The sequence below is a fragment of the Struthio camelus genome, chromosome 3 (assembly GCF_040807025.1).
Source record: "Struthio camelus isolate bStrCam1 chromosome 3, bStrCam1.hap1, whole genome shotgun sequence".
Classification (NCBI taxonomy): Eukaryota; Metazoa; Chordata; class Aves; order Struthioniformes; family Struthionidae; genus Struthio; species Struthio camelus.
In genome coordinates, this window is record NC_090944.1 from 129,701,337 (window position 1) to 129,725,256 (window position 23,920).

The 23,920-nt window shown below is 38.7% G+C and overlaps 1 protein-coding gene across 16 annotated transcripts in view; it reads right to left on the reverse strand.

Moving 5' to 3' along the window:
* PLCB4 (phospholipase C beta 4) overlaps positions 1-23,920 on the reverse strand; it is a 222,591-nt gene that overhangs the window by 191,218 nt on the left and 7,453 nt on the right. For 12 of the 16 annotated variants that reach the window (XR_011140503.1, XM_068940305.1, XM_068940302.1 and 9 more), the window contains exon 2: positions 9,647-9,706. The exons of 1 other annotated variant lie outside the window; for it this stretch is intronic. The gene's annotated coding sequence lies outside the window, so the exon portion shown is untranslated. Of the gene's footprint in view, positions 1-3,651; positions 3,785-9,646; positions 9,707-23,920 lie in introns of all 16 variants that reach the window. 3 more of the 16 variants (XM_068940296.1, XM_068940293.1, XM_068940294.1) reach the window with 1 other exon arrangement.

Consider the following 23,920-nt stretch of genomic DNA (forward strand, 5'->3'; position numbering starts at 1 on the left):
GCCATAAAAGCCACAGTTTGCACAGAAAAAGCTGACAAGTTTCAGACATGCAGACCGAAGGTGACCTGTAGACAGACTTGTATGCCCAAACGTTTTCTGTTTTTCCCATACAACACAGATATATATTATTTGGTCTGATAAAAGATAATATGTCTAACTACAAATTCCACCTTGCTTAGGTCCAATATAACTGTAGCCAAATACCATGTTTGACATGAAACCTTCATTCTCAAAGAGTTAAGACAGGCAGAACAGCTTTTTGAAAGGAATTAGGGGCACAAACTTCAAATTCAGGAAACTCATGTTCTAATTTGTCTGGGCCACTAACCTCCCACAGGACTTAGGTATTAAAGAATACTGGATCTGCCTTTCAGAGAGGGAGCTACGTAGCTGCACAGGTAAGACGCAATCTGTGAAAAAAACTCACACCTTATTAGGAGAAATTAAAAATTTCATTTACTTAGTTTTCAAAGAGAAAGGTTCAGAAATAACGCGGTCAGAGTCTTCAAGTGCCAACATGAAGCAGATATTCCCGAACATCTTGCTGGAAAAGACTTATTACGAATTCAAAGAGCTCGCTGCTCAGCCTAGATAAATTCAGACCAAATACAAGGCACAAATATTTTAACAGCCAGGGTAACTGGCTTTTCTCCTCCTATACGTCCCCTAAAGAAAGACAGGGTAGCTTTATCAAGGCTAAAATGTAGCTCAGCCCAAAATGAGGTGTCAGATGAAAAAGTGACTGAATGAAGTTTTGTCAGACTGGACAATAATCACCTTGCACACAAACATCAGAAAATGCACAAGCAGGACCTGTGTATACACATTTGGCCTGATTTAATGAAATAAGTGAAGGACTGCTTCCGCTACAGGAGAAGAGTCTGATCTGATAATTAGACCATTTACAAAAATACTTGCTGCGAAACAAGTATAAATGGTCAAATTCTTCTAGATGTAAAAGTGCCTGAGAAAAAGACTGCAGATCTTGAAAAGCCGTCTATGTATCTGCACATCTACCACAGCTCCAGAACTATGTTCACAACTGCTAGCTCAGACTGCAAAAGATCTCATAACAATCTCGTTTACAATCCAGATTTTCAAAGTCTGGTATAGACCAAATAGCAAAAAGTGCAGGTATGAAATCTGAGTAGATTTACTCTCTGCTTTTCACTGTAACGTTTAATAAGACTTACTAATTCTGAAAAAGAAGAAACAACAGTTAAAAATATAAACAACTGAAAAGTGGAATGTGTGCTGTTAAGCAATAAACAACATTCCATATTTCTCTGTCTTTCCCCTTTGTTTTACAGAAAATAACTACACAGCAGTCTCATCACTCCACATACTGTAACTTTCAAAACTTGGCAAAGCAGGTCCTGCACATTGTGTTTCGGATCCAATAGCTCAATACGTGCTTCAAAGATCTGGCAGCAGTTCTTTTGGGAGTTATTTCCTACTTTTCTGGCTTATGCAACCTGTCAAGTTTGAAAATTTACACTTAGTAGATTAAGAGGATGTAGGCAGAGAAAGAGGAAATCATAATAACCACAATAGTTATAAATGAAGTTCTGAATGCAAATTTGATTTGCCACACGGATATTTGCATTGCCTGCAAGGAGTCATTCTGATGCAGAGCAACACATGCCATCTTCTCAGATTCCAGTTTTCACAGGCACTGCAATAAAAAAAGGATTATTTTCAGGAAAACAACTGCCTACAAGGGCAGACTCTGTACCTATTACACACACCTTCCCTGTTTTCTAATGCAATAATCTTTTTAAGAGCAACAAAATTACAACGCTATGAACACTAGAACAAAAAGCAGATTCTGGCAAAGCCAGAAGATGAAGTAGGGTTTTGCCTTCGATTAGAATCTATTTACTTAAAACACTCAGCCATCCCCACTCTATAGTTGACCGCTGACGTAATTAGAGAAAACATCACTGAACGTTTCCACAGTTTGGGGGTTTAGAGAAGTTGGAAATACTATGAGCAAACAAACTCCTTTCCAAATACAAAGTATCTTCTGGCAGTAATGAGGTAATTTTCTTTTTGGCTTCACCAGAAAACAGTAAGTTCTAAAGTGGAATGCACTATTCATGTGGCATAGGAATACACATCCATTTAAAAGAAAATATCTGCTGGGCTAATAATCTTGGCATTTCAATAGTAGGGCTTGGTAGATGGTTTCAACTGGAGAAGAATCAGAAACAGATAAAACATTTCACTCCAACTCAGCTGTGCAGGTGACCTCTCGCGTCCTCTCCCATCACATACTTATTTCCTATACCTCTCACTGTTGTATTATTGCCTATCCTTCCTTCCCTATCTTGCTTCATTTATTTTGCAGCTCTCCCTATACCTTTCAGATTGTTCTGCCTATTCTTTCAACCTCCGTTTTTCTTTCTCATACACTTGGCCCCAGCTGAGGTCAGTAGCAAAATTCCCACTGACTTCATTGCAAAGGGTTCCCTGGGGAACACAGGAATGTCACCTGCCATCTCTGATCCCTGCCACCACTGCCCTTCAGCTTTCACATAGAGTCATGACATCTAATTTTAGGATGAGAAACTGGAAGGGGAAGAGTTTCTTCTGCTCCCTTCTATCCTACCCTCTCCATTCCTAGACGAATACTCCTGTTGATTACTTTGAGCAGGCACTTGTGATCTGGTCTTCTCCAGGAGCCAATTCAATTCACTATTCAGGAAGAAAGCAACTGAGGAAAAAAAAAGGTGAGGAAAACAAACAAACAAAACCCACAACCCAGAGTCTTAGTGAGCTAGGCCAGCTCAGCAGAGGGCTCATCTGAATCTGCATAGAACAGTATTTGCAAAAACCCCATTTTCCTCAGGTTTCCTTGAGGCCTAACAACATGAGTCCATTTTGCAACTCGCTTTTTCAGACCTTTTGTCCGCTGCAGTTCTTTCCACGCTGCCCATCTTTGTATACAAGATCGGATCTCTGAATATTTTTAAGGAATATTTTGGGCACTGATGAAATACAAATTTTGAATAAAATAACAACAAGGCTTAGCTCCTTATAACACTTCCATACCTTCGCAAAACAAAGCGCACAGTCTTTCCTTCATGAGGACTGGGAAATAAATCTTAAAGGGAAAGTTTTACAAGGCCGCCACTTAAAGAAATCCACAAGCCAATAAAAACAACCTTTCTTGTCTGAAGGCAATTGATTATTCAGGTTAGTGTCGCACACCCTTCTATACGAATGCAAGGATATCAAGGGAAAAAAAAAATTGTCTCTAAATGTCTTACCTCTTCCAAGTAAGTTACATGATGACTAGAAGGTACTAACAGACGGACCGGATCAGACCCAAGGCCTGCCTAGTTCAGTACTGTCTCAGATGCCAGTACCAGATGCTTTAGATGAAGGCCTCAGAATCTCACATTAGGCAGTAATTGGATAATCTGCCCATCCATATCAGATCTCAGGCTGACCTCTGCTAGTCTGAGATCTTATGCAATGAAAAATAAGGTTAAGTATTTCCTCTGAATTTTTTATTACTAATTATAATAATAATATGGTTATGAAGAACACCCAAAAATCTTCAAGAGCCTTCATTATTTTCCCCCTTTTCCTGCATTAGAGTGTCTGAAGACTGAAAGCTTCCAATAGGGTATTAATAAGACATACCTTGGAAATAGTGGAGTATGTTCAACTCTCATCTCAGATGGTCCCAAGTAGTTTGAAGCTATAGTCTGGTAAACTTAAATAGTCCTCTTCAGAAGTCCACCAGTCACTCACTCTTTCCTCACTAACCTCCACTCTGCCAGCACAAATGAAAACAGATCCATCTGAAAAACAACCTTTTGTAATTGTATTTAGCAGATCTATTTTCAGCCAGATCAGTTCCCTAATAAAATTCACTTATCAATTGAATAACAATCAATTGGCTTTGGGTGTGAACGTGTTTCCAGGGACAAGAAACTAGGGGCTGTGAGTGAGGATGGGGACTACTTTCTTTAGCAGCGGCTTCAGCTTAAAAGTACATGAAACCACCAGAACCTGACAACTGAGACAAAAACTACTGCCATAAATTAGCTGTATGCTTTTGTCACCACTTGCTTTTTACTTCAGATAGTTGCTTCAGAGAGAAAGGAGAGCTATCTTTCTCATTCTGAGACTTCTCCCCCTTAACCAGTATGCATATTCTGCTCCTTCCATGCTCACCTTTCCCACTAAAAAGGTCTACCCATTGTTGGACTTTGCTGCAATTAAACAATATAGTCTTTCAAAGGACAGCATGAAGAATACATGATAACAAACAGCAGGAAATGTTTGGAAAACAACGCTTCATCTGGATACAGCAGGCTTCATTTATTTTTCTTTTGCTTCTCTATTTTTGTTTTATACTGTTGAATCCAAGTTTTAATGACAGAAGATATTTTAAGCATTCCTGACCTAGAAATGCGCTAAGAATAAGAGATTTTTTTGTAAAGAAAACATTGTCCATCCAAAGGGAAATTCAGAATATATTCCACCTAGGCAAGCTATGCACGTTGCTTATGAAGGGCAGATAATTTGTTAGACCTACAGAACTCAATTTCCAGGAGCCAGTGATAACATGCATAAAGTATCACATGGTCTGTAGATTCAATGGATTTGATTAAGAGAACAGCAGTAGGATTCATGGACATAAGAAACCTGCAGAGCAAAAGGCAGCAGAGATGGAAAATATCCACACACAAAAAAAAACTTCATTGCTGTACTTATCAGGGACAAGAAGCAGCTATCCAGTTATATCAGGGAGACAAAGTCTAAAGCTAGGATTAAAAATCTTTATATTTTGAGAATAACAAACGAAACAAATTGGCAAAGGTTACATTGGTCTCCAGTAAGAAGTCAACTTCTCTTTTTTGCTCTCCCCTACAAAGTGTCACTTCCATTTTGGGAGTGGTTACCATGCCCCATATAATGACCAGGAAGCAAATGCACTAGGGCTAAAATCCATCTTCAATTACATTAATGTTTACGTGGATAAACTGTGGAGGTATGACAATGAAGTTCCTGTAGATCCACTGTGGCATAAGGAAATAAGCTGAAAATATTTGTGATCTTAGCAAAAAGACTAAACAGAAAAAGTTCAAGAGGTTTTGGCCTTCTTAAGTCCATACAGTAACCAGTTTAACATCATGAATCATAGTAGATGATTCTTATAATTATGCTGGTGTGCAAAACACTACATTAACAGGGTTTCTGTTTGTATCTGCAGTACTTTCACAGCTACAGGAAAACGACTGTGGCTGTCTGACGCTATTTTGGAGGCCCCAGAAATGTGACTGAGTTGTCATCCACATCTACCAAGTATTCCCTCAACTGTTAAAGCAAAAAAGTAGTTTTTTCAGCTATAAAAATCAGATTCAAATAAAGTTCACAGTTATACATAACTTGGAGTGGGGAAAGTGATACAGTTCTTGGAGACTGCTAGACATTTCCAAAGGACCAGAAGCACTGGAAAGAAGCAGACATTTTAAAGCTAAGGAAGCATCAAATACAAAATAACACCTTGAAATTATGCATCTTTTCGGTCAAGATGTCTTTTTATATCCCCCTCTCACATATAAAAAAGTCACCTGAGCCCTTTGTTTGTTTGGAGAGTTGAGAAATATATTCAGTAAACCTCACATTGATTGAAGATAGGAAGAGAAGATATAGCGTGTTTAGCTTCAACAATTTTAAGAACCTAGATTTTAGAGGAGCCAGTAGCCGCTCTTCTATTTTGGCAACACAACAGGAAGGAGAAAACCTTACTGACTGGATGCCTCAGTGATCTTTCATGACCCTCTAGTACACAAGACAGCGTTGCATCATTTTGCTCCTACCTCCTGTCAACCTTGAGATTTAGCCATTCTGCCCTTTGCCCCCACTCTCAGAGCCCATCAGAGCACACTTCTGCCACACAGCCCCTTTGGCAAACAGGTCTGAGCTGGCATGTACAGCAGGGTGGAAAAACACTATTTACATGTCCTGGAGGGACACAGCTGAAAGTCTCTTTCTGCACATCTCTCATTACCAATGCCACAAGGACTGCTACCCTGAGGAATCTGCCAATACCCTGTTATCCCTAACATACCTAAGATAAGAGTAAGATAAATTGAAAAAATGGAGCATTTTATTTTCTTTTTTCTTTTTAAATGAACACTAAATGCAGACAATATAGCTGCAGAACATACAGAAATAGGGAAAAATAAACAAAAGAAAGCCTTCCACATAAATAAATGTACCCAACCCTTACATCCGCTCTCAAAATTGTTGCCCTCCTTTTGTCATTCTACCTAACAGGTCATTAGATGTCCACAAACTCTGGGTTGAGGATCAGTTATTCAACAACATTTTTAAATTGTATCAAGGGAAGAGGATTTAGTGGTGGGAAGACTTTCTTATTTTCACAATCCAATCCATCTTTGTAACAGCTACAATCTGTATCTTTCCTTTCCTTCACCTTCATTCAGACAGGAAGGCATTTCAACTTTTTTCTCAAACTGCTGTCTGACCCCCTGCTTTGGAAACATTAACGTTCCTTGGGCATAGCCTGATTCAACTAATGCCTGCCTATAGGGTAAAGAGTCAGCTAACGGTGACTCCAGTGCTTGGCTAAATCCTAAACCGAACGTTAGCAGAATGACGTTCTTTTCCACAAAGCTGGACTATGCCCAAAACCCCAAAGTGAGACCTTTCCATATTATGAAGCTTCTGTTTCATATAAACCTATAATTTTTTTTAATCATAATGTATACAATTTTACTTAAGTAAGATTAATGCAGGCAGCACTTAATTGGCTCTCACTCAACATAAGATACAGTCCACTCAACACAAGATACAGTGATATCTAAGAATCACTTTGTGGCTGACAAGGAGGTTGGGGGGACTGCTTTTCTTAGCTCCGCATCTGAGAGATACAGTGACACACAAATACTCAAACAACAGCATAGGTAACTTCATCAAGTATAATATACCAGCCAGATGAACCCACTATACCTTTTGCTCTATAAAAATTCTGCATGTCTAACCTGTAAAAATATCACAGAGATCTTATTTCATCTCCATAAAAATCAACCGATATCTGATGGTGAATAAAAATCAATGAGGTAATTGTGAAGATCAGTACATTCTTTTACTTATTATTCTGGTCAGGAACACTCAGTAAACATCATCAGCTTCAATTATAGACTTCGATGGGGGTTCGGTAGTCTTTCCTTCCAACAATGTCAGGGAAACTATAATTTATAAAGAAATTTTTCTTTGGTTAGTTCTCTCTTCAGCCCAACCTCTTGCAGAGGAGGAAAAGCATCAAATCATCTATTTGTTGATGGCACCATTATATGTAATGATGTTCAATGATACAGGTGGCATCTGAACATTTGCACAACACCACATAAACAGAAAGCATCTATAAAGACACACTGGTTGACCTTGTCTCCTACGGAGATACGGTCTAGAACCACACACACTAATAAAAGAGACAATACTGCCTGATGGTCTCACCTGACCTTTAATATAATGTGATGTTTTAGCATACTTGCCACCCAAAAAACTTACCTCTCTCTCCAGGCATCCTTGAGGTAACCAATATTAACTGCAGCACACGGCTCTCAGATCCTAAGATTTGACTATAAATTGTGACTGCCAGGAACTACCTTTGCTTTGTTCTTCTTTTATTGTTACTGAGCCAAATTAACTTCATGTTTACTTTATGTCAATTCAGAAGTTCTAGAATTTGCTTTTTCCTTGTTCCAAAAATTTTTAAAAGTCTTTGACTTTCAAGATATTGCACGAAACCTATGACATACACCCGTGTATGCTATGTTAAAATGGTTAAAAATGGGTTCAAGTGGAAAGTGAAAAGTAGCTTCCCTAAATTCCTTTACCTAACTCCAAAGTTAATGGCTTTTCCCATTATTATGTAGTATTTGGTTTCAAAAGTATGCAAGACACTCAAACGCAAATAGCTAATCAGGATAAGGTACACCAATTCATACCCTACTTTTCTTTATTTCTTCTAAAAACTGAGCCAATTACCCCTGCAGTTACATCAATGGTATGATATTGCTCTGAATCTCCAGTAAGAGTCCTATTGCTTACACCTGAGCAACAAGTTAGTACCATCTGTTTTTTCAGACTTTTGCTCTAGGGATATATTTACAGTAGTTTCTACTTTATGAGAAAGTTATTTCTGGCCAACTTAGCTTTGTTTTTTGGGGTTTTTTTTTTGCCTTTTTCTAAAAATTATTTTAGCAAACTGCACTTGTGCCCACGGGAGAATTATTTGAATCATTTACAAATAAACAAACTAATTGTGATAGAACACTAGGTCATAGTGCAACAAATTTCCCAAATCCTTGTGGTACAGCACAGGGATAAACCAACTACCAAAAAGTGAAAAACCAGGGAAACGGGATTGCTTTTTAATGACTGAGCCCAATGCTATACAGAGATAAAGCACCGCCTACAACCACTGTACTATCCCTTCTCATTCTAAAATTCTGGAAGACCAGGGCCATCACATCCTTTAGACATTGATGACTTTTCTTCACTGAAATTTTCCTACAGTGGATCCCTCCATTGAAGAGCTCCCATCTGCAGTCAGAATCCTCATCTAAGAAATCATCTCAGATCATATCAGAGAATTCACATATAAATTCAGATATATTTTTAATGAACAACAACAAAAAGTAAATATCCATTCATAGCCATCTACAGAAATTTCAGTAGAAAGAACAGCGAATAAAGTTCTATACTCTACTTACACGTGTAGCTCCGTTCCTATGCAGTAAGGCAACAGGTATCAAAGGGACTAATTTAAGCCAAACAGACTGGCTTGACCAACGGGGCAATGCACCTTCTCAGCTGGTCTGCTATGACTCAGGATTGGTGACAAACTGGCAGCTGCCTGAATATCCCTTTTTGGCCTGCTCAGGGCCTAGATGCTGCAGCAGGGGGAATTTGGTGCTTCCAGAGGAAGAATAGCTTTCAGAAAGCAGAAGCCAATAGGGTGAGAATTCCGGGTGCTGCGAGGATATATAAACTAACTTCAGACTAGAAACGCCTATAAAATGAACTTCAGCAGCTATGTGAGAAGTGTCCCAACCTGAGTGTTAGAAAAATATTCCTTTTTGCTAATTTGAGATCAGGAGAAAAAGGCTGGGGAGACTACAGCACTTAAAGTAGCCTTTGCAACCATTTTACGGAGGGCTCCACACGAGTATTCTGGATTCTCAGTGGCTTCATCTGTTTGCAAACTTCAAGCCTGTAGTAGCCTAATATTTGGAGACGGTAGAGAAGTAATAAGTGAATCCTTTTTTCCCCAGGCCTGATTAAACCACAGTGCTTATCTGTGGCACTGATTGTCTACACACAAAAACACACACACACTTTTTATTTACTCTCAGGGTATTTGGTTTTCAGGAGAGGCACTCAACATACTCTGAAGTTAGACTTTTGGCCTAAATTCCTAATAACGTCTCTCTCCTCGTGGACCCCAACCATTGTTAGACTATACTCTTTCAGAATAGGTTCTTCATTCTACTGAGAGCACAGCATAAAAATTTTAAACTACCTTTTAAACTTGAGGCAAATAATATACTAAAAAACAGCTAAAAATGCCAAGAGAATGGGAAAACACACTTACCTTTTGAAAATCAGAAATTATTCTGTAGAAATTCCCATTGTAGTTAATCAGTTCCTTTCCCTTTAAAATAAAATTAAAAAAAAAAGTAATGGAATAAATATTTTATGAAAATTCACTAAATTGTAAGCTAAACATAAAATAGAACACAATCTCTAATATTTTTCCTAGCAAACTGAAAAAAAGCTATAATAGTACATATTAATATTCAGTTACCTAATAAAATACCTTGAAAATTTTCATGACTTTTTTTTCAGAAATAATTTCCCGTCATGGATCAGAATATATACACTATTGCACTCCATTCAAAAAGTTTTTAAGTTCATTTTATTTTGAAAATCCCTTCTGCCTTTGTTATCTAAGCAAAAGCATTGTTAGCTTCAGGTGAATGTAACATGTAGTATCCATTTTTCCATGCATTTAGGACTACAGTGGAGGCCAAGAAGGAGCAGTGCAAAGAAACACACCTCACGAGCTGAAATTGGCGAGAAACTGATTTCAGCTCTGAAGCATGTGATCAGGTCCCTTTCTCACCCCCGCTATAGACAGAAAGTGAATTGCGCCATGGTTATTAGTGCAAAAACACACTTCAGTCATTGCTTTCGCCAGCACTCTAGAGCGACGAAAGCATCAATGCATTCACTGATGCCCATTTCTGCTGTGGGTGGGGAAGGGGCTGTCAGCCCCAGGGCATTCCACACTTCTGTCCTTTTAGGCAGTGCTGCAGGTAAAGAGATTCACACCATCCCCTCAGCTTCAGACATCAGTGCACTGATGACTCACAGCAGAACCTTAACTATATTTTAATACTTTCATTTCTGCTTCAAGAAAAAACAACTTCTTGCCCAAGAGGAACTCTGAGGAAGTACGTGCTCAGATCCTGTGGCTGTCACATCTGTATCAATACTACCAATTGCTTTCCAATTGTTACTTTCTCTGTTCTTTACACGCACAGAAGCGATTGATTTCTACATCTAAGTCATTCGTATGTATAAAAGCTCAAAATGTGCGTGAGCAATGTGATAATAGGCACTCAACAAGCAAAGCAGCAGAGTTACAGGAACTGGAACGAAGAGGACAAAATAGTGTTCAAAAACAAAGTCAAATCCAAATTTAATTAGAAACTGATGCTTTATAAAAGAAAAAAAGTGTGTTCAGTTTTGAAAGTAACATGAAATTAACTGTAATGGCTCTTTCAAATGAATCTCTACCATCAGCTCCTGCACACTAAGAGAGAAACTCCATTATTTCTTTAATTAATTTTCATCTTTTTTCCTTTAAAGTAGAATAAACTGAAGCCTAAAATTCAGAGCATGCACTAGGCATGCACTCAGGATGAAATCTGACCTGGTGCCTTTTATATTTTAAGAGGTACAGAAGAAAAGAAAAGAAAGAATATAAATAAAAGTCTCAGGGAGATTAGGAACTGAGAGGTTCAGGGAACAAAAAATCTAGAGCTAAAGAAAGTCTAGAGCATGCAGTGGGTCTAGTGTCTGCCTTGAAACTCAGAGTGCATAAAATGCCCTGAGTAGTTTGCTAGGGAGACTGAGAACCAAGGAAGTTGCAGTTACAGCAGTGAGAGCAATTTTAACGATTTGGGACTGTGTCAAACAACAGTAAACTATTTTCTTTAAGATTTTATGTTGAAATCTTCTGAAGTTGCCAAAAAAGTCCTACTAAAACAGAAACTTTTCCAAAACATAAACAGCAGCTTTGAGAGGATGACGGTTAGATATTTTATTCTCATTAAATATTGACAGTGTGTTCTCCTAACAAAAGATGACACAGTGCCTTTGGTTTGACTTTTTTTTTTTTCCTAATGCCCCAAACTCTCTCATTATGCTAATACACTTTCAGGCTGGCCACAGCAGCCCACAATTATATGATAAGGTATCACTGAGTCTCCCCCACTTCGCAGCTGTACACAAGAGAGTCCTTACACTTACTTCTAGGGACAACTAAAGCTAGCTCAGTGCTAAAAATAAAAACACTATTCAAAACATGTTACTATTGGAAAAACAAAGACATTACAAAAACATTTTGATACATACAGATTATTCTACTTGTTTGCAATGAGAGATACACCTCAGATATTTTTGTTCTCTTGCAAATTGTGGTCGCATTTCAATACAGTTACATCAGCATAAAATCCAGCAGAGCTCCACTGAAATCAGTGGCATCACACCACACCTAATGCACATAACAGAAATAGAATCTGGTTCTCAACTGTTTTTAATCGTTTACAGCTTTCTGGAGTAAAAATTGCCATTGGGCTCTGAAATTTCTCATGTTCCATGTAAACAGAGGAGTACAACGTCATAACATTTAACGAAATAAAAATCAGTTTCTCTTTAGTTATGCAAATATGAAAAATCTTTTTCTTTTCACCAGTTAAGTACTTCTTCAGAAGCTTGTTTGTGTTCAAAATTTCCAATGGCCCTTCTAGTGAGAATGTAAATTCTTTGAGAGAAACACTCACAGCCAGAGTCAAGTCTCAGTTACATTGATAGAAATGCAGAGCAATTCTTAATTCACAGTAACCTAACTTCTGACAGGGAAACAGCCTGCAGCTGCAGCCTCAAGTTTGTTCCACAGCTGGCTGTAATAGCTAAAATAATAAAACCCTAAAGCTTTCATTTTTCTCCTGTCCCAGGGGAAACAAACAAACAAATAGGTAAATAAGCCAGTCTTAAATACCTTCACACCTACTTTTAACAGAGGATCATTAACTGTATATTCCTTACTTCCCTAACCCCTGACCAGATAGATACCACAGGCTCTCAGTGACAAAACTGCTGAACACTCAGTTCCGCAAGTTGAACTCAATAGAAGATAATCACTTCAACATCTAAAATGTGCTACATATAAACACCTAATCTGGTATTCACACTCACAAGTCAGATTTCAGGCACCTAAATTAGGCTCCCAAAACTAGCAGGACCTTTCTGATCTAGTCATTTCTTGCTGTTCATGGCTCCTCATTAATGAAAGAAGGTAACAACAACTCTTCCCACCACAGAGAAGAGGGTTGATAAATGCCCAATAAGCTGGCCTGCCTTACCACGTAATGGGGAGTACCAATCAAAGGCTCTTGAGGAACCAAATTCTGAAGTATCTAATATTTGTTATTGGCCACCACACGAACAATCCCTAGCAAGGGATGTCAAGGACAACAAGAAGGGGTTCTTCAAATACATCAATAGAAAAAGGAAGACTAGGGAAAACGTGGGCCCACTACTGAATGGGGCAGGGACCCTGGCGACAGAAGACACAGAGAAGGCAGAGTTGCTGAATGCTGCCTTTGCTTCCGTCTTCAATGCTAAGGTCAGCCCTCAGGAATCCCTGACCCAGGAGACCAGGGAGAAAGTCTGGAGAAAGGAAGACTTTCCCCTGGTGGAAGAGGATTGGGTTAGAGCTATCATTTAGGCAAACTTGACACCCACAAGTCCATGGGCCCTGATGGGATGCACCCACGAGTGCTGAGGGAGCTGGCGGATGTTATCGCTAGGCCACTCTCCATCATCTTGGAAAAGTCCTGGAGATCAGGAGAGGTGCCTGAGGACTGGAAGAAAGCCAAGGTCACGCCAGTCTTCCAAAAGGGCAAGAAGGAGGAGCCAGGAAACTCCAGGCCTGTCAGCCTCACCTCCATCCCTGGAAAGGTGATGGAACAGCTCCTCCTGGAGGCCATCTCTAAGCATCTGGAGGACAAGAAGGGGATCAGGAGTAGTCAGCATGGATTCACCAAAGGGAAATCATGCTTGACCAATCTGATAGCCTTCTATGAGGGGACAACTGGCTGGGTAGATGAGGGGAGAGCAGTGGATGTTGTCTACCTGGACTTCAGCAAGGCTTTTGACACTGTCTCCAATAACATCCTCACAGGCGAGCTCAGGAAGTGCAGGCTGGAGGAGTGACCACTGAGGTGGATTGAGAACTGGGTGGATGGAAGAGCTCAGAGGGTTGTGATCAATGGCACCGAGTCTAGCTGGAGGCCTGTAGCTAGTGGTGTCCCCCAGGGGTCAATACTGGGTCAATACTGGGTCCAGTATTGTTTCTCTCATTCATCAGTGACCTAGATGAAGGGACAGAGTGCACCCTCAGCAAGTTCACTGATGATACTAAACTGGGGGGAGTGGCTGACACACCAGAAGGCTGTGCTGCCATTCAGAGGGACCTGGACAGGCTGGAGAGCTGGGCGGAGAGGAACCTCATGAAGCTCAACAAAGGTAAGTACCGGGTCCTGCACCTAGGGAGGAGTAATCCCATGCACCAATGCAGGCTGGGGGCTGACCTGCTGGAGAGCAGCTCTGCAAAGAAGGACCTGGGAGTGCTGGTGGACAACAAGTTAACCATGAGCCAGCAATGTGCCCTTGCGGCCAAGAAGGTCAATGGCATCCTGGGGTGCATTAGGAATATTGTTACCGGCAGGTCAAGGAAGGTGATCTCCCCCTCTACTCAGCCCTAGTGAAATTTCTAAAAGGGCTTTTTCTTTATTTGCAATTTTTTTTCCAGGAGAGAGTGGGAGGGGGAGGAAAAAAAAAAAATCACTCTCGCTCTAATGCTATCTCTTTGATAAGATGGTGCCAGCTGGTACACATTCACGAGCAGGAAACCACACTTACCAAAACAACGTTATATCAGCACCCTGCCTCCTAACAGCATGCAGCAAGACTATACGCTGCCAGGTCCTGCATTCAACGGGGCAGACTGTTCTAGTAAGGGCCATGCTGCCGAATTTTTCATTCTTATTTGAAATCTTTGAAAAACCTCAGCTCCTTCCTGGAGTGGAGCCTTGCCAAGGACATCAGTCTGTTGTTGGTGACACACTCTACACACAGCTCAGTGGCTTCCTGCTCAAAGCATTACATAATTTGAGCCTCTGGCATATCTTCCTGGAACATTTCACGTATTAATCCACAAGCTCAACAGCCTCTTCAGTAGCCAGAAGACTCTCCACCTTTTCTTCATTGATGCTGACCAGGATGGTACTGACTGCAAGGCATAAGGCTTTTTACTCCCAAGGAAATAAAAAATGGATGGTATGATTCACAGACACAGACAAGAGAAGCTAAGTACACAGTTAAACACAGCTATTCCTCAATAACTCCAGAGACAATGAAAAAATTACATTTCATCTGTTTGTGCCAAAGGAATAGCATGAAGGAAAACACATTCATAAACCAACATATATGGCATATTAAGGACAACTGCATTTAGGTTTACTGAGTTAAGTCAGAAACTTATTAACTAAAAAAAAAGCACACATCCTACTGCTAGTATCATACACACCTACTGTTAGTCCTAAATCTGACCCTAGCCATGCACAGCTATGAATTAAAAGATTTCTTAATCAAGATAAGGGGCCATACAGCTAATTTGAAAAGAAAATCTACTTTTTGCTATTTGCTGAGCAAGATTCAACAGACTCCTGAAACAGACAGGCTATTCCCATAGGGACTCCAAATAATTCGGAACCTGGGAATTATACTTTATGAAAAGTATATTGATTAGTAATAGTTAGGTACACCCTCCAAAATTATCTCTTTGTAAATAAACAAATAAATCTTTCAGATTTCTTTCCTACAGCAAATGCATTATATTTATCTGATAAAACTGAGTAATTTAAGGCAGACAATAAAGAGCAGCAGCCTTTGTGCAACATAAAATGGAGATACCACAAACTCTTATCAGTATGCAAATGCAATATGCCTAAGAAACACAATCTACAATTCCAATCACAAAATTTTAGAAGGATGTCTTTCCAGACATTGCAGTAAGAAAAGACATTATAATAACAGATTTTCTGTCTTGAGACCTAACAACTATGGCATCATACTATCCTGAAGAATCTGCAGGTACTTCTACTTATATTTTAGGTGGGTATTATTTTTTCCAGGATTTTAAAACATTCTGTTTTTACAGGCACCTATAATAATTCTCTGGAACCAAAATTATCCTGCTGCAATTGACGAGGATTTCAATCCATGCTCTGGATGGAAGCAGAAACTATCCAAGACCTCACATACAGCACTACAAAGAAGCCAGCTCAGCTAGGTGTAAATGCTCTAATTCTGCTTTGGCCAATGAAATTAATAATTGTCATTAAAAAAAAAAAAACTGTGCTCCGGCTGGGAGTACAGTTAAGGTGTCTCTTACTACATGCAAAGCAAATAGAGAAGGGGCAATCCCAGCCTTCAACACACAGCCTGGGCAACCAAAGCAGGTAATAATGTGCAATGGATAAGAAGATGGGAAGAGGATGGATACTCCTTTCAAGCCTGCAAGCCACCACTGCTAGCACTTGAAATCATTACAATAAAATGCAGTAGTCTAAGGGATTATCCAGGGAAAGCTCAGCATGACCACAGAAACCCTTCCATTGAAGCTCAGGCGTTCTTTTTGGGAGATGCCCCTGTGTTTCAGAAACTGGTAGTTCATCTCTTGTTTTTCATGTTTTTAAACGTAGGCCAGCAACTCTAACATAGCATGTTCCAATCTATGCTTTTATTATCCCAATCTTCTATAACAGCAAGAGAAAGAGATTGTGCAGCATTATTTTTCCCTTTGCATGTTTACTGAGACTACTACACACAGCAGTTACAAAAGAAGATAAACTACAGTCTGCAAAGTAACGCTGAATGAGCACACTATTATGTTCTAATCTAAATCTCTTTGGGAAGTAAATAGCTGATCATTGTAGGCATGGTCCTACAGGAAAGTTTAATGATGGCAAAAACTTTCAAATGTATGAAAAACACTTTCAAATGTATCAAATAAAGGTATTCAGCTTTTTCATACTGTTCCTTTACTTGGCAGTCATTACATTACTATTTTACAAAACATTAATTACTAAACGCATCTGTGCTTCTAAGGAACACTCCATTCCATCCCTTCTTTTCTTTTTATGCGACTGCACAGTGAAGATGCAGCAGTATATTTGCAAGAATTTTCATGCTAGCAGATGTTACACCACAACAAAAAATTGCTTTGCTGCAAGTTCAAGGAGGCAGTGGTGGAAATAAGTTTACTCAACCAGATAACAACAAAAACAGAGGATGGCAAACCACAGGACACAGACATTTAATTTCATACAACTCTTTCCCTTTCCTATGCCACTCTCCAATCTGTTTTAATTTCATAAGAGACCCTGACTTGTAGACACTTCATAAGGCATTGCAAGGCCTAAATGCCAGCAGCTTTTCTTGTTTTAACAAATTCTACAGAGCAGCAATTAGATTACAACTGGCTTAAACACACTTTCATTTTACTTCTACCCACCTAGAACATAAACCTAGTTTAAATTAAACATATTTAGTTATTGAAAAATACAAAACGTAAGAGAAAAAAATTCATTGTAATAAGCTGGGAGATACATTTCAAAACAATTTTGATTGCTATCGCTGAAACCGTCAGAAACTAGCTAACTAAGAGTGGCATTACTGTGATGGAAATAGCATGATGTTTCAATGCAAGATAGTAAATGTATTCCACCAGATATGAGGACAGGAGTTGAAATCTACCCAAAAAGAATCACCTGCATTATTCTGCAGTAATGTTTTGACACTGAGTTTAAGCATTAAGCTGCAAGTATAATGCCTCATTTTTTAAAACTCTGGTACAATTTCGTGGGTTAAAATCTGATACGGCTTGCCAGGTTTCCTGTCTGCTACCTTCTCCCAAACACAAAAAGAGGGAGACATTAGTTTAATTTTTATTTGCCCAGTAAAGAGATCAAAGCATTACACACCTGCAAGAGAGGTTTACAGAGCATCATTGTGCAAAAATCTGGCCTGATGCTGCACTTTACTGAAACAAATCTTTTGTGATGGTAGCCAATATCAACCTGTGTTAAGTCTATATAGGTTGTCCAAAGTCAAGATTTATGCTTAAAAGGGATGCCAGCAACTTCAAAGTCCCACTGGCTTGAAAATTATTAAAAAGCGCAGCTTGAGATTTTAGGCTGATTTTTGCCATGTGTAATTGGAATAGTTTCACACTTACGTTCTCTTACCTATATGCTAAAAATTGTAATCAGCTGTAGACTCATCCTGTACTGATTACATAAATTCTTCAGGGAAAGAACCTTTTTTTTAATATCGATGTACAATGTCTAAAACAGATTCCAGAACTCTAAGTGCTCTAAGGGCTGTAAGTGTCAAATAACAATTTTTAGCATAGCTGAATCATTCTTCTAGACACATGCTTTGTATATTTCATTGTATCTTGTGCCCAGTCTCTTCTATTGCTTTTCTCATCCAACTATGCAACTGAATTTGTTCATGGTTTGTTTTCTGTTCCTTCCACACAGCTAAAAGGAAGAAGGAGGATACAGAAATGACAGAACCTAGAGAAATGGGTTGTAAAATTCACAAGGCAGCTCAGTGGCAGCCCTGATGCATGCAGTTCACTGTTTGAAAAAAAACATGGTTTTGACTTGACAATGTCCCTTTAAGCAAACTTTGCTGATTCAGACTACAACCACACAGTTGCCAAAAAAAAAAAAAAAAAAAAAGGTAAAAGGCTTCTGAATTATGCTCTGACTTAAGGGTTTACACAGGGAATCCTCACAGCTAGAAATAACACTAAGAACCACAGTCACATTTTTGCTGGAAGACTGGTGTCATAAAGATTATATGAAAGAAGACTGTTTGAAAAATATCCTGTATCTGATTATACTTCTGAAACTGAAAAGAACAGAACTTTCCTACTGCTGGGCTATAAACTAAAACAGGATCTGTTCCATAACAAAGGTATTAAAGACAATGGTCTCTAATACTACATGACACATCTGCCTAAGTAGCATGAGCAATGCCTTATTCGATACATTCAGCACTATTCCTGGGAGTCTGTCCCGATATAGTATGCCCATGCCCCTGATTTACTACATCCTAATTTGCATCTCAAGATCAAGAAGTAACTTACCAGAATGCATTTTGCCAACATACACTCTGCAGACTGAAAAACGGTCTCAACAGCAAGAACATAAAAAGATACCAAATTGTCTTACTCATTCTGAAAGCTGCTTTATACCTTTAGACAGGTCAGCATGTTGAACTGAACAACAAGAATGCCATTCCTTTTTAATTTATATAAAATAGTGGTATATACATTCTAATTAAACCCACTGTACTGCAGCGTATTATCTCATTTGAGGTAGGAGTGAATGGTCACCAACCAGTGAAAAAAAGATAAGGGCCGCATTGCAATAAATGGCATAAAATAAATAATACAAAGATAGTCCCTGCCCCAGAAACCTTACAATTTAGGGCATGGAGAAAGAATCCTTAAGGGAACATCCCAAACCTACCTAATGCTCCTGAATTCTGACATTTGCATTGTGCCTGTACTTCAGCTGATACTTTAAAGGCTAAGCTGGAAGTATGCACGTTGTTCTTCTGTGCACTGCAGAAGGCTGCTGTGCATCTCCTCACTCATAAGATTGTAAGCCCTCATTTCTAGCATCATCATAACACAAGGATAAGACAGGTACTGGAAAACTATCCTAATCAGAATGCTGGGTTCAGGAGTGCCACACTGTTATTTAACCCAAGGCAGTTGCCATCACAGATACAAGTACGTGTTCAGAAAATAAAGAAATCTAATCAAAAAAAGAGAACAAAACGTTGTCACTACAGCCAGATCAGCCAAAGGCCAAAAGAAATGGCAAAGAGAGGCTCGACTGTGGAACTATTAAATCAGTATCAAACAGCAGAGAAGGGTTTTCAGGCTGGGCTCCTATACCGCTACTGTCACTCAAGGCTATGTTTTCTAAGCAAGGTAGGTGGATAATACTACACACAGTAACATTATTGCACTTACTACAGGATCAATTCTGTTCTAAGAGCCACTCCTCACTGCTGAAACAGAGCTAAAAATTACAGATTTTTGCAGGAATTTTATCAGTCTCAGTGTTTAAAGCAGTCATGTACAGTTCCAGCGATCCCTCCCCTTTCTGAAAAAGGGCAACCTATTCATGCATCTGTGACTGCTGGTCTCACAAACTTGGATGCTGTTTTTCTGAGAAAGAGCATTTTTAGCAAGTCCATAAGTTAGTCCAGTGCTACAGTTAGAAACGTGAATTCTAAAATTATGCAAATATACACTTCACTTTGGAGGGAGTAACTGGAGCCTCCTTGGACATACAGCCAATAGGAAATTGGCAAATACAGCTCTGAAGACAAATGAACTTTTCCACCTGCAGAACCCACAGACTGATTTATTCATATCTCACAAGCCACGGAGGGCTGGGCTTGGGCAGTTGCAGTGCACTGTACTTGGTCAGTTTTATTTCTCAAAGACGGCATAACCCTCTCTGAGTAGTTCCTGACTCAAACCCAATCTGCGTGTCAGGGAGCTCTCGGGGTAATGCTGCCCTTCAAAGAGGTGAAGGAATATAACCACCATTTCTGAGTATGACATACATTGTAACACTTTTCAGAGCCTGGTTATGTTTCTTTTGTCAGGTCTAATTTCAAGACAGAAAAAATAGAAGCTATTCAATTATCTCACAGATAGAATACCCCTTTTTCACTCTGTCTTCAGCTTTGCTGCTGAGTGTTGTTAAACAGTTGCCAACTTTTTAAAAGCAGTGAGCAGAGTGATACAAAAAAATAATAACATACTACAGCACTACTCAAAGCACTTTGCAGACAAGTGTTACCCAAGCTTCACTAATACCCTGCAAGGTGATAGTGTTCCTAGTCTCTTTCTAAAGATAGGAAGCCATAAAGCAGGGGAAAATTAAATGACTTGTTCAAACTTTTGCAAGACCAAAACATGGCCTGACTGGGACAGCAATGATGCTAGCAGCACAGAGTTAGACACTGCCCACGGAGCCACTTACCCATATCAAGCCTAAATGGGGATGAAAGTAGTAACAGGGAAAGAAACACTGAAATGTACATTCCCTGCTTCTCATCAGTTTTTTGAAGAACATTATCTCACTGATCCTAATCTCAGGGGTTTAGCTCAGAATAAACTGCACTGAGATTGAACCAAATCACATCTCCCGCAGCAATTTAAAAAAAAAAAAAAAGGTAAAGAAAGAAATAGATCAATAAGCAGACATAGACAATTTTGGCCTACAAGCCTTACTTGAAAAAAACGCAGATGCAGAAACCCAGCAATAGTGGGGTTACGATAAAAGACAACAGAGAAAGGGGCACAACCTTCTGAAAGACTTAAGACTTCTTAGATGGCACTCAGAGTGATTTAGAGTTGAACATCTGAGGCTCAAATTCACTTAGTTTATATGGGTATAATGAAAATCCCACAATTTACCAGTAGACATTGCTGACATAAAGAGCCAGCTTCTTCTGCTAAAACTGTGTTTTATTCACAAGGATCTGAAGGTAAATAGCACATTTCTTTACCTGCAGGACTTCAGAATACTCAGCTAAGCCAAATATGACCTGCCAACATTCTTTAATTTGTAAAATCTGAAAAGCAATGATACTATAAAGAGTTTTAAAGAAAAAATTATTTGTACACTTTCAGTCACCTTAAAAAAAAAAAAAGGAAAGAATTCCTTTATATGATTTAAAGTTAACTGAGAAATGATTTCATTTCTTCAACTTTTGCAAAAAGAAAATGATAGGCAGAAATTCATTTGTACTTCATGTATATAGAAGTATCTTTTTTTTTTATTTAAATGATGAGTTGGCTTCTCAGCTACTGAGGGATTCCTTACTTATAGATTATGAAATTAAGCAACATTACCAGAAAAGCCATTACTATTTAAATTACCCATGAAAAATGTCAAAGGTCTATGATTTTACACCTTTTAGGTACATGATTTTATATCTCTTAACAAAACTGACATCTTACTCAGATAATTACTGCCTCTAACACTTTGAAGGTATACTTTCCACAGAACTTTTAGATGAACTAGATGTACCAATATCTTCCTGATCCAGTTTGTGGTTAGAATATTCAAAGTACACATGGAAGTCCTTATGGTATGTAAGTTTAAATGATGAAGTTATTCTTTTAGATATCAGCCTTTATTAAAAGCACGGAAAATGAAATAATCCAAAAAGTAAGCCTACAAAAACATCAATGTAATTTTACATGACTGGAAAAATCTCTCTTAAGTTTCGTGGTGTTAAGATTGTGTTTTCTTAAGAAAATAATTCCATTATGGGGGAAAAAAGGAGCAAATTAAGTTTACCTAAAAAAATACAAAGAATATAATATATACAGTGAGATGGAATTTATTAATTGGATTGTTAACTGTTATATAGTTTTAACTCTGCCATATCTATTTGTGAACCTCAAAAGCTGTTTTCCAGTTTTCAAGCGCCTTAAAGTAACCTCCACTTTGCTCAGCATCTTAATCATGGAAACTACTCACAATTATCAATCATTTGATGATTAAAAATTACCGGAAGAACCTGCATTTCTCATCACATAATTTCAGATCAATTCAATAGATGTTTTTAACATACCAAAATTCTCAGATGTGGGATTATATCTTTGTTTTCATAATAGTCACCTTTAGGTGTTCTACTGTGGAGAAGGGAAGTGGTTGTATGAATTAAAGTGAGCAAAGTCTTTCCAAGGGTAAATCAGCAGTGAAAGTGAGATGAGATCAGTGAAGATTTCAGAGCACCGCTTATTTAACTGAGTATAACTAAATCAAAGATGCATAAATTAGAATATGTATTTCTTGACAGATTTATTCAGCTTAGTTTTGAAAATTTAAGTGTTACAAAGATCATTAAAACAAAGATGCTGCCAGCAACAAAGCTCACGTTATTTTTAACTCTGCTTCATGCCAACCCACAGCTATTCATAAAAGTATTGCTTTCACCTCAAACGTGTTTTAAAATACAAAAGGAATTTACAAAATAAATGTATGTGTTCATACAGCAAAGAATTACTGCAAATACATTTTTTTGACTTCCCCACACTTGGAAATGCATTTACACCACACAAGGCTTTTAGCTCACCATAAAAATACTGTTAGAAACTAACACATAGGGATCCGCACAAAGCTCTGAAAGCATCATTTATCTACCTTTCTCAAAAAGAAGATGGAACAAATCAACTGGTGGACTGTCACTGTAGCCACAAACAATACAACATTTTCTTTTCTGAGCCTGCAATTCAGTGAAAGGATGAGCAGTGAAAATGAAGATGCAGCAAAGTAATAGCGACTGAGTTTTTATACACAGTCTAGACTACTTGATAAAGGTCTAAGAAGTGAACTGTGATTTCCCTATCAAGCCAGACCAGCCGAAAGCTACTGTTAGGGATCATAATTTCTCAATGTAGACTTTATTAACAATTCTTCTTCTAAATGAACTCGACCAGATTAACAGGGATTAACATCTATGTCAATCAACAAAAACATGCAATAGGAACAGCAATATTGAATTCTTCTCCACAGTAATGATCACACAGCTATCTAGAGAGACAGAAGTAAAATGCAGATGACTGTCACACCCTTGTGACAGTGCTGTTTCCTTTTCCTATCCATCCAAACTTCTATTCATCTTTAAAACCAGCTCACTCAAGAGAACCTAATGATCATCAGCTGTCTCTCTTTCCAACATAAACTTAATTAACAGCTAAGTTTGCAAAAGAGACATTTGGGGTGCTTCCTATACATGCAATGCATGCATCCACACACAAAACGTACCAATACAGGTTACCAAGGTCAGCAGCACTACACTAACTTTTTAGTTGAACTTGCCTCAGAAAGAGCTAAGTACCCTACGTTTCTTCCAAGGTGTCAGTCTTCATTAATTCAGCAAGGAAAGGACGGCAATGACTCCCAAAAAAGTTTCAAAGGTGCAAATACTTCTTTCATTATCTGAAGCAATGACTAATTTAACTGTAAGACATTTCCTCGCATAAAGATATGCGCACAAAACGGCACACAGTTACAAACTACTTTTACATAATTTTTCCAAGTCAACCTTATGCTTTCATTAGGATATCTCAAAGGAGACTATTTTATCAGCACCTGTTGGCTGGGCTAGGCATATGTGCAGATCCCACATACGGGGGGAGAGGGGACAAGCACCCAGGACCAAACATCCGTAATGCTTTAAGATGCAATCAAGCAGATGGATACTGTTGGCATAATTTTGCTACACACAAGCAGTCCCTCAAGCCCAGGGAAAGTGCAACCAGTGCATCTAAAAAGCTATGTCCATTTTGTTCTGGTCTGGGCCAAGGTCTTCTCAGACGTTACTTCTCTTCCCTGCTGCCGGTGATAGTAAGGGGTCAACAAAAAGCCCCTAAATATTTCACAGTTGAGGAACAGAACAT